The 14,406-nt window shown below is 54.2% G+C and overlaps 1 protein-coding gene across 9 annotated transcripts in view; it reads left to right on the plus strand.

Annotated features, from left to right (window-relative positions):
* The window catches only part of CASZ1 (castor zinc finger 1), a 277,948-nt gene that overhangs the window by 188,182 nt on the left and 75,360 nt on the right, over positions 1 to 14,406 (plus strand). The window contains exon 1 of one of the 9 annotated variants that reach the window (XM_032708909.1): positions 640 to 744. The exons of the other annotated variants lie outside the window; for them this stretch is intronic. The gene's annotated coding sequence lies outside the window, so the exon portion shown is untranslated. Of the gene's footprint in view, positions 1 to 639; positions 745 to 14,406 lie in introns of those variants that run through there. 9 annotated transcript variants of the gene reach the window in all.

Here is a 14,406-nt window from a genome sequence, read left to right on the forward strand (position 1 = left end):
CCCAGCCTCCCGTGGGCCCGGCGGAGCGGCGCGGGCTTCCTGCGGGGCATTGGGCAAGATGCGCCCAGGGTTGTGACACCCGCCGGTGGCGGCCACCAGTGCTCCAGCCCCCCTCGGTGCGGGCCCCGCACCGCACGGCCGAGCCCGGACACGCGTGGGACGGCAGTGCCCGCCCTGCCCCTGCCCGCGGGTCCTGCCGTGCCCGGACTCGGGGGCACCGCTGCAGCTCGTCCGGCCCCGCTCCATCCCCACCCTCACCCCCATCCCCATCCCCTCGCGCTTTGCCCCGCGCCGGCCGCTCCGTGCCCGGCGCTCCCGCGATGGCTGCGGAGGCACCGCGGCCGGGCCGGGCTCGGCGGGCGGCCCCGAGTGCGGGGCAGCCCCGCGCTGCTTCCCCGAGTGCGGGCCGGGACCGCCGCGGGGGCCGCGCTGCGGGTCCGCCCGAGGTGGGTCCGCCCGAGGTGGGTCCGCGGCCGCCGCCCCCGGCCCGGCCCGGCCCCGCACCTGCCCCCGGCGGCGGGCCCGGCGCGGGGGCGGGTCCGAGCCCGCCAGTCACCGCCCCCCGCGGCGGCGCGCCCGCCCCCGGCCCCGCTGCCAAAGTGACTCGGGGAGGACCGGCACGGCAATGACATCAGTGCTTTAAACAACTTGTTATTCGGGAGCAATCAGCTGCAATTAGGTATTAATTAAGTATTATGAAAGTTGATTATTTAAGTGAATTCGGCTTTCGTCTCTCCGACTATGGTAAGTACAGAACAATTGTCCTTTTCCTGCCCCCAGCCCCCCGCCCGCCGCTCGGCGGAGCCCCCGCTCGGTGCGGCCGCCGGTGCCGGTGCCCCCGCGCCGGGCGGAGCGGAGCGGAGCGCTGTCCGCGCTGTCCGCCCCGGCCGCGGCTCAGCCCCTCCGCGGCCGCGGGGCCGGCGCTGCGGGCAGCGCAGTCTCTCTCCGGGACGCGGGGCCGCCGCCGCCCCGAAACTTTTGTCGGCGGGTGCGCGGTGCGGGCGGTGCGGGGCCGCGGTGCGGGCGGAGCGGGGCGCGGGGGCGGCACCAGGTGCGGTGCGGTGCGGCCGGGGGCTCGCCGCCTCTTTCACTTTTCTTCTTTCACTTGTTTTACGGAAGTTGCTCCCGCGCCCGCCGCCGCTCCGGCCCCGCTCGCCCGGCCCCGCCGAGGTGAGCCGGGGGCTCCGCTCCCTCCGCCGGTCCTTCCCGGCAGCGCGGCCCCCGCGGGCCGGGGCGGCGGGCGGGCGGCGGGGCGAGGAGCGGGCTGGCCGGGAGAGGATGCGGAGGGGAAGTTTATGGGGGTTTTGAAATGATTCTGCCTTTGTATTTGTTGTAAGTTGTGTGGGTTGTTTTCTCTTTCATTTTTTCCCCCTCCTGAGCTCTTGGCGTCTCGGTGGTAAAGGTTGCTTGTCAGGTTCCTGTGCTGTCTAAATGAAAAGGAATTTAATTTATTTGGGACAAGGTAGTGTCGGATGAAGAGGCTGCTTATTACATTTAATGAGTATTATTTTTTTTTTTCAGCCTGGGCATATCTGGGATGGGTTTGTTTTTATCCTTCCATGTGAGATGTATGAGACCTCCCCCACCTCTTCACATCTCGAAGGGAGGAGGAAAGGTGGCCAGGCTGGGGCAATGTTTTGGTTTTAGATTACAGGCCCCAGTGTTGGGGCTGGGCGTGTTTTTGGTTGTAGCTTTTTGTGGCGTGTCCACTGGTTTTGATCAGGTATCAGGACGAGGAGCAGGGTCTGGCCTGGCACTGGGCTGGGCTGGTGGCTCCACTGGGTGTGGTGCTGGACAGGGCTGGGGTGTGACTGCAGCTGGGGGCAGCGGGGCTCAAAGTGCTGGTGGGTTTTCCAGCCCTTGGACAGTCTGGATCAGAGTCTCACTTAGATTTTACCAAGTGGGCAAATGCAGAGTTTGGTGGGAATTCCTTGGGCCGTGTTGCCTCTCTGTTTGGGACAACATCCCACCACCTTGGCCCCGTACCTGCCAACACAACCATACTTGCTCCTCCAAAATGGTGTAAGCCATTCTCTGCCATTTACAATCCAAATGGCAGCAATGGGCCAAAGAGGCCTGCGCTGGCGATGCGCCACAGTCCAGGTAATTACTGCCGGAGCCTATGTGTACGTGTGTGTGTGTTGTTTTTTTTAATAAGGAGTAAGATGGTAATAAACTGGTTGATGATTGACTGGGCCTGAACTATGTACTCTGATGTTGTGATTGAGAGGATAATTTTGTCGTCGTTTATTCCACTTATTTATTTATTTCCACCATTGATATCAGGAGCCCAGCGGCCCCGGAGCCGCTTCCACCCGCGAGCGCGACGCCGGCTCTGCCCGGGTCCAGCCGTGGGCGTGCGGCTGCTTCCCTCTCAGATCAAGGAGCTGGGAGGCTGCGTGGGCAGCCCAGGAGTTAAGGATGTGGTGAAACTGCAGGAGGGCAAATGCTTTAAAGAGCAATAAACAGTGATTTACCCCTGATCTCCATCTCCGGGAGCGGTGGCAGCTGCCCGGGTGTCGCCGGCCGGGGCGGCCCCGGGCGGGCAGGGCCGTGCCCCGGCCCCGCAGTGCCCTCTGCCGGCGGGACCCGCCCGCTGCCCGGGGGGCTCCTGCACCGCCGCCCCCAAAGAGGGGCTGCCAAGCCGAACGCCTCCTCCCCGCCCCCCCCCCCGCCCCAAAAAAGGGACCCTCCTTCCTCTCGGAAGTGTCGTGGGCGCTCGGCCTTGCCGCCCAGGTAACACGTGGGTTTCGGTCTCCGGTATGGGAACCCGGGGCTGCAGGAAGCCATGGAAATGAGGATCTGGGAGATCTGTTTAAGTCAGCATTACGGTCTGTGTGTGGGTGAACCCGTCTTGTCATGATCTTGGGGCAAAGACCTGCCCCATAATCACCACCTCTAACCCTTATCTGCTTGGGCCAGTTTATCTCCCTCAGTCGCTGCCTCTTGAATTCTCTCCAAGCCCTCAGGCAGTGGCTCCCCGGAGGCAGTGCCCGAGGGCTGCTCACACGAGCTGCCAGCTGGCAGAGGCAAGTCCGGAGGGGTTTCTTTCCCAGAGGGACTCGGTATGTGGGGTCTGACAGTCTGCTCTTGCTGAGAGCTTTCTCAGCTCAGTCAATCCTTGCATGGACCTTCTAGGACCAGAAGTGTTCAGAGTGGTTAAGGGCTGAAAAGAATTCATGGATTGAGTCCATCTGCCCAGGATCGTGGCAAGATGTTCCCTACATGTGACTTTCTGCGAGTCTGGTTGTAAATATCTTGACTGACCGGGCACCTGTCACTTCCTTTGGGAAACTGTGCCCCAGCCTAATTATCCTTGGTATGAGATTACAGGAACTGATCTCAGAATGAAGACTAAAGCACCTATGGTAAATGAGTGGAGAAACACCTAATTTTCCACTCCCAGGGTCATTTTGTGCCTTTGTCAAATCACTGTTGTTATTTGAAACACCCAGTGGATAGAAACACCTTCTCTGGACTGGTGGCAACTCTTTTTTTTCTTCTTTTTTTTTGACAGTACAGGTTTTTGGGAAGACATTGGCTTAGTCAAGGTTAGTGTCATTCCTGAGCCCTTGGTCTGCAGAAGGTTCCCAGGCAGTTTGTTCAGGTGTTCACATCCCTTTCCAGGAGTCCTATGAGATACTTTTTGAGTGGAAAGCATTCAAGGGCTTAAGCCTACCGAGTGAAGATTGTTCCTTGGGAGAAGGGTTTAGCAGGGCAGGAATTAACCTTCCCATCATGGTGTAAGTAGGGCCCAGCTATTAATTGGAGAAGGTGCTTCAAAGCCAGTTGAAGTCCGTAGGAGTGTTTCGACTGCTTTACCATAGAGAGATAACTCACAGAAAGACCAGAAAGTTGATCCCCGAGATAAAAAACTCCTGTTTCCTTGCCTGCACCTTGTCTGCTGAGTTCAATGAGTCCTTCTAAACCAGGTCTGCCAGTGGGGTCTGCCAGTGTGTGCAGGTACTGCACCCTTCTGCTGTGGTGTCCCAGAGGGGGAGAGGCAACTTGAACTGAAACCAGCTCAGAATGGTACAGATACGTCAGCTGGAGGGGGTCAAATATTAAATATGTAGTTTCCAAATAATCAGTTTCTGTTTTCCTGGACCGTTTATGCTTCCACCCTGAGTCCTCCTCGCCACTCTTGGAAAGGAGTATCTGAGCTTGGAATTTATCTCAGGACTTTGCCTGCACAGCCTTGTCTGTCCCACTTCTCATGCTGCCAGAGCACTTGGCTGTGTCCTCACAGCGAGAGCTTTTGTGGCCACTTTGACTCTCCCTCTGACATCAGACCGTACCCCTGGGCTGCTGTGCAGCCTACAATTTAGGTTTCCCTCTGAAAAGTTGGTTGAAAGTGTCTGGAAAGTAATGAAAAGTCCTGTGGGAGGTGAAGACAACCATTGCCTGTGCTGCATCTCCCACCTCCACCTGGGCTCCTTCCCTCTCTCCCAGGGTTTGGAGCCACGGCCGTTCCCCAGGTTTGGAGAGCTCAGGTGCCACCCAGGGCTGAGCTCCCAGAAGTGCTGACGCCGCAGAGGCCTCGCTGGCCGATCCAGCTGGGCTTTGGGAGAACCCATGTCCTCGTCCTCAGCTGCACTTTGCAAAGCAGAGAGGGGGCAGAGGAGGCTTGGCTGGGAGCAGGGGAGGGGCAGGAGCTCCAGCCAAAAGTCCCACGCGGCCCCGTCTCCTCCCCTCCGGTTCAGTGCGGACTGGATCAATTTGGACGTCTTCAGCAATAAAAAATGCCGATGTCGTCCTAATTCACCAGGCCCCGAGATGACAGCAAATTTACATTTTTTAATTAAACTAGCAGCCAGTTTTTATGAGAGGGGGCTGGGTTATGCAAATCAAATGGTTGTGTACGAAAGATTAGGAGAGTTTGGGAATAAATTCCACAAATGCTAATAAAAAAAAAAGAGAGAAAATGAGAGGGGGGAGAGAGAGGGACATTGTTCCATTAGCCCCTTTTAGACTGATTTCCCTAGGGAGAAAGCAATGGGGGTGAGAGATGGAGGCAGCTTTCAGAGACAGGTAAAATCCATTTTGAGGATTGAGAGCCCTTTGGACCAGGACCTTGTTGCTCCCTGTTTCCTCTCCGAGGGCTCACGAGGCAGATGGAGGCAGACATTGGTAGCAAAAGAAAAACTTGCTGTCTTCTAATCCCCATTCCTGCTTGACCAGTGCTCTGCAGGCTGCAACAGCAGCTGGGGCTGGGTTGAGGATGTGCACAGTGGGGGGAGTGCACAGTGCTCTGGTGCTGGAGGGGCACGGGCAGGTGAAGGGCCGGGCCAGGTCACCATGGTGCTGCAAGAGGGTGACAGAACAGCCCCTGGGTGGGCAAAGCCCAGGGGCTACACAGAGTTGGTCTGGATGGGGCCCATCTTTGGACTGACAGATGGCCACAGAGCATGGCCATGGCTGGGATCAGCACCCTGGAGCTTCCTCTCCTTTGTGCAGCTCCTCTGGGTGGACTCCTGGTCCCTGGCAAGACCTGCTGGTGAGGACAGGCAGTAGCACTGATCACAGGTGAGGGGCTGGGCTGCTGTTCCCTGTAAGCACAGGCTTTGTCTGAGGAGCAGAGTGTGTTTTGGAGTGGGATGGTGGTGCTCTTCCCTCTCCCAGACTCTAGGCCCCCTTGTTGCCCATCTCAGAGGCTGAGTCCAGTTGTCAACTTCCCTTCCCAATGCATTAACTTGGCACCAACCTTCTCCCCTTTCTCAAGGGACTTCCCATCTTTCTTCTTGTGGTGGTTCCAGAAAATAAAACAGTTTGTCAAGTCCTTTCAGGAACAAATAGTTACAGTGAACAAAAAACATGTGCTTCACTCATGTAAAACAAGTTCTTGTTTCCCAAAGAATTCCGAGTTCTCATTGCATTTGGGGGTTAGGTGTGGTGGCCAGGTACCAAAGCAATTGTTTGCTCTGCCACGGAGAAACACAACCAGAAAATTTCTGGAGGCTGGGAAACTGCTTAAAGCTTCCAGTCCTGAGGCAGTTTCATGCTCGAAAGAAAAGCTGAACAACCCGTATAGGTTGGCAAGAGAGAGCAAGGGGTGGAGATCAGGAGATACTAGGAAAAAGGATGGGAAGACTAAAGTCACCGGGTGCATTTTATGGCAATCCCCTGAGGATTTGGTGCCTCACTAGAGAGTTTTGCCACCCATTCCTGGTTTTGGGGTGTGAAATGATGATTCACCGACGTGCTCCTGTTTTGCTTCGGAGAGGTGACATTTTAGCAGAGCCTCTTGTGAAATCAGTAAAAGCACCAAGCTCTGCTGGAGCATTTCTGGAGGTGTTCCCCACACCCAACACCTACGTCCCCGTCACCGTGTCCTGCACATGCCCGTCTGCCCCAGACACTCGCCCACCTCCGCGCTCCCGGACACTCACGTGCCCTGTGTTGGTGTCATGCTGAACTCTGTGTTCTCCAGGTTGCTCTCTCAAGACATTGCCTTGATGAACCCTCTCTTTCCATGTGCTCGCATTGTCGTGACCATGAGTGGATCTTTCTTAGCAGCAAGAGAGGACCAGCGTGGTCTGTGTGTTGGGTGTCCCTGTGCTCCCACTGCCCTGCAGTGAATCTCCCACCATTCCTGCTGCCAGGAACGACGGCCTTGGCGTCAGCTCGGTCCACAGCCGCGGGCAGGCAGGAGGTTGTACAGGGGATTTTTGTAACGCAAGTTTCTGAGCTGAACTAGGGCCAAATTCAGCCTAAATCTAACAAAGAGCTCCAGAACAGGTCTGTGAGACATGGCAGAGTCTGAGGATTTGGTGTAGGATGAATAACTCCTAATCTATAAAGTGGGCATAATCATACTCCCCTGTGCAGCCCAGAGCCAGGGCTGGGCGCTTCAGTGATGGAGATAAGTGAATGAGGCCTGGCTGCTGTCCATGGACGGGTGCGGGGGTCGGGCAGCAGCTCCTCCCTCCAGCTGGGGTGTGGTGCCTGGGGTGTGGGAGAGAGCTGAGCCTGCTCCCGCTTTCCCGGGAGCTCCTGCGCCCACCTGACCCGTGGCACCTTTGACATCCCGGCAGCTGCAGCTCCACGGGCTGGGAGCACCCGTGGGCCCAGGGTGGGCTATCGTGGAGCTGCAAAGGGGGCTCTCCAGGACCTGGGCAGGGAGGTGAGGAGCTCCAGCTGGGCTGTTCTGTTGGAATGGTGTAGTGGTGTCAGCCCCACTCCCGAGACTGGCTGGGCCAGGGCAGAGCAGAGGAAGAACCAGGAACCTTCAGCTTCCATACATGGGAAACTGTCAAAAGCCAGGTAGCAACACCAGCTTTTGTCTGGTATTTCCAGAAAAACCCGGCGGGACCTGGCATCCCAGGGCATAATTTATTATGGAAAAATAAAATAATAAAGTCCCAATCCCTTTGAGGCCTGAGTCATAGAAGCATCTTCTCATTAAAGCAGCTCCACCTCTCCGCCTGGTGTTTGCCAGCTCCATGCCTGTATGAATCCACTCCCTGAGCTGGCTCGCCCAGGGCAGCCCTCCTCCTCCTCCTCCTCCTCCTCCTCCTCCTCCTCCTCCTCCTCCTCCTCCTCCTCCTCCTCACTGCCTGCCTTTCCCCAGCACACCTCTCCTCCAGCACCCCTTCCCCTATCTGGAGGAGCACGAGCAGTCCCACATCTCAAGCCAACTTCTCCCCAGGCCCCCCTTCTTCAGGCCAGGGGGATGTTTTGTTGGTGTGTTTTGTAGACAAATGTCTTCATCTTTTCACCCCTTTCCCACCCCCTGTGCTATCAAGTTCTCTGGCAGGGCCCTGGCTCCCACATCCCCCCTCTCCCGGGCGTGGAGGTGTGTGTGGTATCTTTCCATGGCTTGAAGCTCTCTTCCAAGTGGCCCTCTGCAAGCAGGGAAAGGAGAGGAAGCTGCTCCTGGAGTAATTACCATCTGCATGTCCCGAAGGCAGGCAGCAGATGTTAGCAGAGGAGGACAGGATTGGAAGAGGGTGAGGGAACAGAGGCTGGGGAGAGAGGGTCTGATTTTTCTTCTTGATTGCATATGAATATTTTTAACAGAAGCTCAGTAGGACAGGAATCTCAGTTTTGCAAAGTTGATCCATGCATTTGGAAACTTTAAGGGAAAGCTCCTTTGCTCACTCTTGCTGTGTTTTCCGTCACTCACCCTTGCTTTTCTCAGCCTTTTTTTATGCTGCAGTGTTTAACTTTTCTTGCTAAAGAGCTTTTCTTTATGTCCTTCCTTTCCATATTCCCACAGACCCGTCATTCTTGTCACCCTCCTGGACTTCCCATTCTGCCTTTGATTCTGTCTTGCTTTTCCTTTCCTTTTTCCCCCCCCCTTCCACCTCCCTTCCATTATCTTACTCTCTTTATTTTTCATTTTCCCATTTTTCTGTGGGCTGATATTCAGATGAGCAAACTTCTTCCAGTTAAAGGAGGTCATGAATATTAGGATTTTTCTATCAAACAATGAAATATGGCTCAAATTACCCTAAAGAATAGGGCCCTTTTCATAAACCACCTGCTGTTTTTTTTGAAAGAAAGCACAACCACTTGCCTGTGTGCTCCAAGCAGTTGTCTCACATCTCCACCTCGCCAAGCTTTGCCGTTCCAATTTCTTCTGCTGAATTTGTTGCTCTTGGTGGAGTAAGTCTGCTCTTCCCAGACTGCCAGCACCCAGTGAGTCTGGGTTTGGACAGGTTGGGGCAGGATGGGGATTCTGGCAGGATCCTCAGTACTTTGAATGTTGGTTTGTGATTGTGCTTTTTTGATTGCGGTGTGCATATTTGGGGGTTTTATTTTTGTTTTCGACAACATTTTGGTCTGAAACTCATTACCTCTGAGCTTGACTGAGATCTCATTCAGATGTTGGCATCCAGCGGGGTGCTGAGACACACAGACCCTCTGCCTTCTCCTTGTCTTGCTGGTGTGGACCAGCCCTCTGCCCCGTCACGAGGAGGGCTGTGTTGGAGTGGACACCAGCCCAGGCTGTGCTCGTGCCCTCCCAGCTGTCATGGTCCTGTCCCTCTCCTCCCAGCCACATGGCTTCAGAGAAGGAGCCATGAGCACAGTGACTGCAGATGCTTCTTGGAAAGCCAGATCTGTGCTCCACGAGATCCTACATTCCCTGTGGTCCTGGCCATGGTTGCCTGGACAGTGCTGTGCCTTTGCCAGGGTGGCACCAGTGCAGCTTGGCTGTTGGAGGGACAAGGAGAGTGGTGGAGCTGTGCCCCGTGGGCCTGGAGAAGTGCAGGCAGAAGAGCCTCTACACTCCCTTGGGAGCTGCCACGAGGCAGGCGTGGGCAATGCCAGAGACGGGGACAACAGAGGACACCAACTTGTCTCAGACTTGTGTTTTGTTTTCAGCCCAGCCTATTTATATTCATCATAGTTGCTATTTTTTCCCCAGTTACATGGATGTGTCTTGTCCTCGCTATCTTCCATCTTCCCTCGGCAAACCTTGCCATTTTCCACACGTCCCTCCTGGGAGACACACAGCATCATCCCTTCTGGGCAGAGACCACACTTCTCCAAGGAGGCACCTCTCAGTGGTGTGCTCCTTCCAGGAGCCTGATCCAGCCCTCCCACCCTCTGCCAGCCGGCCCCGCATTTCCCTGGGCAGAAACTGCACACGCAGCCCGGGCTGTGTGAGCACGGAGTTTGTTTTGCCAGGGTGACCTGTTTAATCATCTCATTTTCTGGTGGCCGTTTATTCCTCGTTTCCACGGTTACAGCCCCATTAAGAGGAGAAGCAATAAGGCAGCGAGTCAAACAGGTAATAAAAACATTAAAGCCATGTGCGCTCTGGGAGGGAGGGAGGGCGAGCAGCACTCAGTGAGACGAGACGGGCCGTGCCAGGGAGACACAGGGGTCGCAGGAGCCTCTGCACAGTGTGGTGACACCCAGCTCAGTGCCCAACCTCTGCAGGGGCCTGACTGCCAACAAAGTGTCCTGCAGCATCCTGCCCCGCTCCCTTGAAGTGTGCTGCCACTCGGGACAGCGTCACTGCCACCAGCGTGCTGCTCTCCCCATCGCTGTGCTGCCAAAGCAGAGTTGCAAGTGGCCAAAAGCACTTGAAATCAGAATAATTTTGCAACTATATTTGATTTCAGGGCTGTGCCTGTCTGTCAGAACTTGTAGCTGATTAGTTCTGGTGATGCTGGTTGGCCCAAACGTTGTAATAGCTCTGCTGTGGCACTTGCCAAGGTACCTGCTCTTGCTGGTGTTGGCTGTGCCTATACCCTCCTGGAGGAGAACTCACTGTTCCACGTGCTCCACCAAGGTGCTCACAGCCAGCTCCCCGAGCCAGCACCACCTAGAGTATCCCAACAGAGCTTTGAGGCTTTCCTAGGTAGAAGTATCTGTTTATGGAAGGGTGTATTTCTGCAACCTCCAGGAGAAGGTCAGGCTCCATGGAAACAGTCTGGGTGGGTCTCTGCGCCGTGGCAGCCACTGTGGGGTGGGCAGTGTGTGGGAGCAGTGGGGGATGCCTTTTTGGCCGTGTTAGAAATCAGGGGAGAGCTGTGGAGGGCAGGCAGAATAGCTGGGAATTACTTCCCCCCTGCCAGGAGGAATCCACAGATTTCTGGTTTTCTGTTGTGGGCTCAGTAAAGGAAAGCAGCAACATGAAGCATCCTAAAGCAACAACTCTAGAGTGAGGAGAAGGCAGAGCCCTGCTGTCTCAAGAAAAAGAAGGTTGTTGCTTTCAGAGCAGCTCCCTTTGCTCCAAGCAGTGTTCCTCAGGGGTCTTGGTAGGTGGGAGGCTTTTGGTACTATATGCTTGTTATCCTAAACCTGACTCGGTCAGCAATGAAATGGTGACCTCTCTCCCACAGGAAATTATGGGCTAGATGCATTCCTGGGCATAAAACCATGACCTGACTACAAAAGCCAAAAGTTACTTTTCCTTACCATTTCCCAGTGGCCACGAAGGCCAAGCAGCTTTGGATCTCAGGTGAAGAGATGTTAGTGAGCAAACGGACACTTTTAAACCCTGTCTTTCATGTGAGGGCCAGTAGCTGTCTGTGATGATCAAATGGAGATTGGAATGATGTCACTGAGAAATAATTCTAAAACTTTCCTGGACACTGCAAGCCTGAGGCTTGGATTTTCAAAGTCATGCTGTGTTGGCCAAATTTTGTTTCTTTGGAGTTGGAGGTTTATCAAGATTGCAGCATCTCAGAGCAGCAAGCATGGCTGAGCTCTCTGGAGACCTGCCCTGGGCTGGAGAATGTGGGCCTCGTGAAGCTGCTCTTAGTTTCAAACAGTCTGTAGGATTGATCTGGGAGCTGAATTGGTAATTAAGTATGAAAACAGTTCTCCAGGACCCGTTCCCTCTTACCACACTCATGCGAAGGGCTCCATCCATTCCTGAGAGTGGGGAGAGGGGTTTGACCTTCCTTTGTGCATTCTCTGGCCCCACGGTGTTGTGCTGTGTATTACCCAGGGTGGACACAAACCCTGATGCTTTGTGCAAGCTGCTTACATGTAATGGGCTTAGGAAAACCAAGCAAACTGCGTAGCTGGAAACACCCTGCTCAGGATGGGTTGGGGCTGCCATAAAGGAGCAGGTGCCCACGGGCTGGGAGGGCTCTGACCTGTGAATGAGGGTGAGTTTCACTGAGGATAAAGAGAAGAGGTTAAATATAACAGTCTCTCTCATATAGGTGGCACAGCCCTAACAACAAAACAGAAATATTCAGGAAAGCAAACATTAAAGGAGAGCAAGAAAATAAACAGAGAACTGCAGGGAAATGGGGTGCTTTACCTCCTTGCTCTCTCTGGTGAAACAGTCTGCCCTGTTACAGCCCTGCTTTGCCCTGGTGGGATTTTTTTGTATTCATTTCTGACATTGTTTTGGGTTTTACAGTTTCTTTTCTCTGTACTTTATCAGAAAGCATATTTGTGGTGAGCGCCTGTGAAAGGACCTGGCTTGCTGAGTAAATGTTCAACGTGGAAATGAGCCGCATGACCTTGAGGGGGGGAGAGGGAGGAAAGCTGAGAGAAATTCATAAAAAGCTGAAAAAGAAAAGAACAAGGAGAAGGGAGGGTAGAGGAAAAAAGATAAAAGGCCTGGCCAGACTGGAAGAAGTCACACAGGAGAGGAATAATGGTCTTTCTTGTTACAGCAGTGACTGGACTTGTAGAATTAGACATCTTAGAGAGCCCGATTCTCAGCCATGCTGAGCACTGACACTTGAAAAATAGGCCCATTTAAGGTGACTCAAGTTGGGCAACAAAAGTCAGTAGTCACTTTAGATCATCTTGGCCTGTGTTCAGAAGGGTGAATTTTATCCTTGGCGAGAGGCCAGCGGGAGGCCTTTCTGTGTACTGTTCCCGTTCCCAGAATAGGACTTGGGGTGGCTCCTGGACCTCGTGCTGGCCCTTCGGGGCAGGGGCAGAACCCACTGTCCCCAGCTCCTGGGCTGAGCCTTTGCCTGCCCTCCCCACACCGGAGGCAGCAATCACCAGCTGGGGTTGTGTGTCACAGCTCAGGCTCAAAAACTGGGCCTGAATGTACTTGTGGAGTTTGGGGGGGCTCTGGGTGTCTGGGGCAGGTGCTGGACGGGGCAAAAGCCCCTGTCCTCAGTGCAGGAGTGGACAGGAGCAGCAGTACAGGTTTTCCCATGACCCTTGGAGTCTCTCAGGTGTGTGAGATTGAGATGAAAATATTTACTTTTCGGAAACTAGTGAGGATCTCAGTCAGAAAAAAAACCAAGAAAACACTCTTGCAAGGAAGAAAATTTGAGTAGAAACACACTGCTGTCACTACCGGAGACCAAGCTGTGAGGTCCAAGCGTGCTCTGGAGTTTGGGATTCCAGAACTGCCTGGTTTGGGCCTGAAGGTTTTTATTTCAGTCCCATATGTAGTCCTGAAGGATCTAAACTGAGTGTTAAAATTGTATTGTAGGGATTGGAGAGAGATGAGCACTGAGTTTCTGCATTTCTGTATTATTTCTGAACGGGATGTTTCTCTGGTGTGTCCTTAGTGTCTGGTGACACCAGTGCCCGGAAGCCCCTTGGTCCTGCAGCTGCAGGAGGGGTCTGGGCACACAGGGAGAAGGCACCCAGCAGTCAGGGGGCTGGAGCAGAAACCCTTGAGCTGCTGTCCAGGCAGCTGATGATTTCTACTCTCTGCATGAAAAAGTTTGGATGCATTTAGGCTCCCCTTACAGCTCATCGTGCTGTCATTCCTTCAGCTCCCCAAATTCTCTTTGCTTTCAAGAGGGGAAGTCTGACTTTACTGCCATCAGCACTTCCCAAACCCTGCACACTGCATAAGCAGTTCAGAGTGTGGGGCAAGGACTGTGTCAAAGCTGAGCCCTCATTTGTGTTGGTCACTATGCTTTGGTTAAAACTAAATAGCTGCACTAATGATCTTCTCATACACATCTTTGAATTTTAGCTCATTCAGGTGGGGAGACGATTTCTTTCCATGAGCCTGAAAATTGTAGAATTAGGTTTTCATTGTATGGGAGAGCCCTACTTACTGTATGGAGAAGAGCATTTTTTGATTTCTTTCCAGTTGGAGTGCGTGAAATAGCAGGGAAAAGTCTTGTGTAGTGATGACCTCAAAATAATTTCTACAGCAGTGCAATGTGATGTCAGACAGACAGTGTGCAGCTGGGTGGGAAGTACAGGCAGTGGGGGCACGAGTGCCTGACACAGGGGAAAACCAGCATAAATGAAACCCATCAGTGCAAGGCTTTGGGAGGAACTAGAGCAAAGTCACCAGTGCAGATGCCAGGGCAAGGAACTGTAACTGTACATTTAATCGCTTTGGATGTTTGCTTTTATGTGACAGTTGCTGCTCAAGCAAACAGATTGGAGAATTCCAGACTTGCATGGATTTCAGGGATTTTATTTATGTGTGTTCGGCACAGGACATGAGTGGGATGGGAACACGGGGTGGATGCAGCAGGAGAAGGGCCCGTACCCTGCTCCTCCCTGCCCTCGCACTGCCCACCGTGTGCACCTTGATTTTATGAGCTGAGCCTTCCCCCCTCTCTGCCATCTCTTTCTCTGCCCTGCAGTCACTGTCCCCCAAACCCACCTCACTCACCTGCTCCCCGCTGCTCCAGAATCATCCTGCTCTCCCCGGAGCATCCTGTGTCCCATTCCTCTGCCTCCCGACACCGTGCCTGTTCCCTGCTCCCGCAGGAGCCCTGCCCGTGCTGAGTCCCAGCTGGAAGTCAAACAGCCTTCCCGGTGTCCCGGCCCTGCCTGGCCTCCCCTGCTCGGCCCGGGATGCAACGGAAACTGTCCAAGGAGAACTGCAAGGCGGGGACATGTTTTTGCAGTTTATTCTCCAAAAGGAAAGCCTGCAAGGGGTGAGGGGCAGACTCCTCGCAGCGAAGGTGTTAACAAATAGCAGGTGATTAAACATGACAAGCAGTGACATTTCTGTGTGGGGTTCTCAGTACCAGCAATGCCAAGAATGAAGCT

Source organism: Chiroxiphia lanceolata, chromosome 22 (genome assembly GCF_009829145.1).
Source record: "Chiroxiphia lanceolata isolate bChiLan1 chromosome 22, bChiLan1.pri, whole genome shotgun sequence".
NCBI lineage: Eukaryota > Metazoa > Chordata > Aves > Passeriformes > Pipridae > Chiroxiphia > Chiroxiphia lanceolata.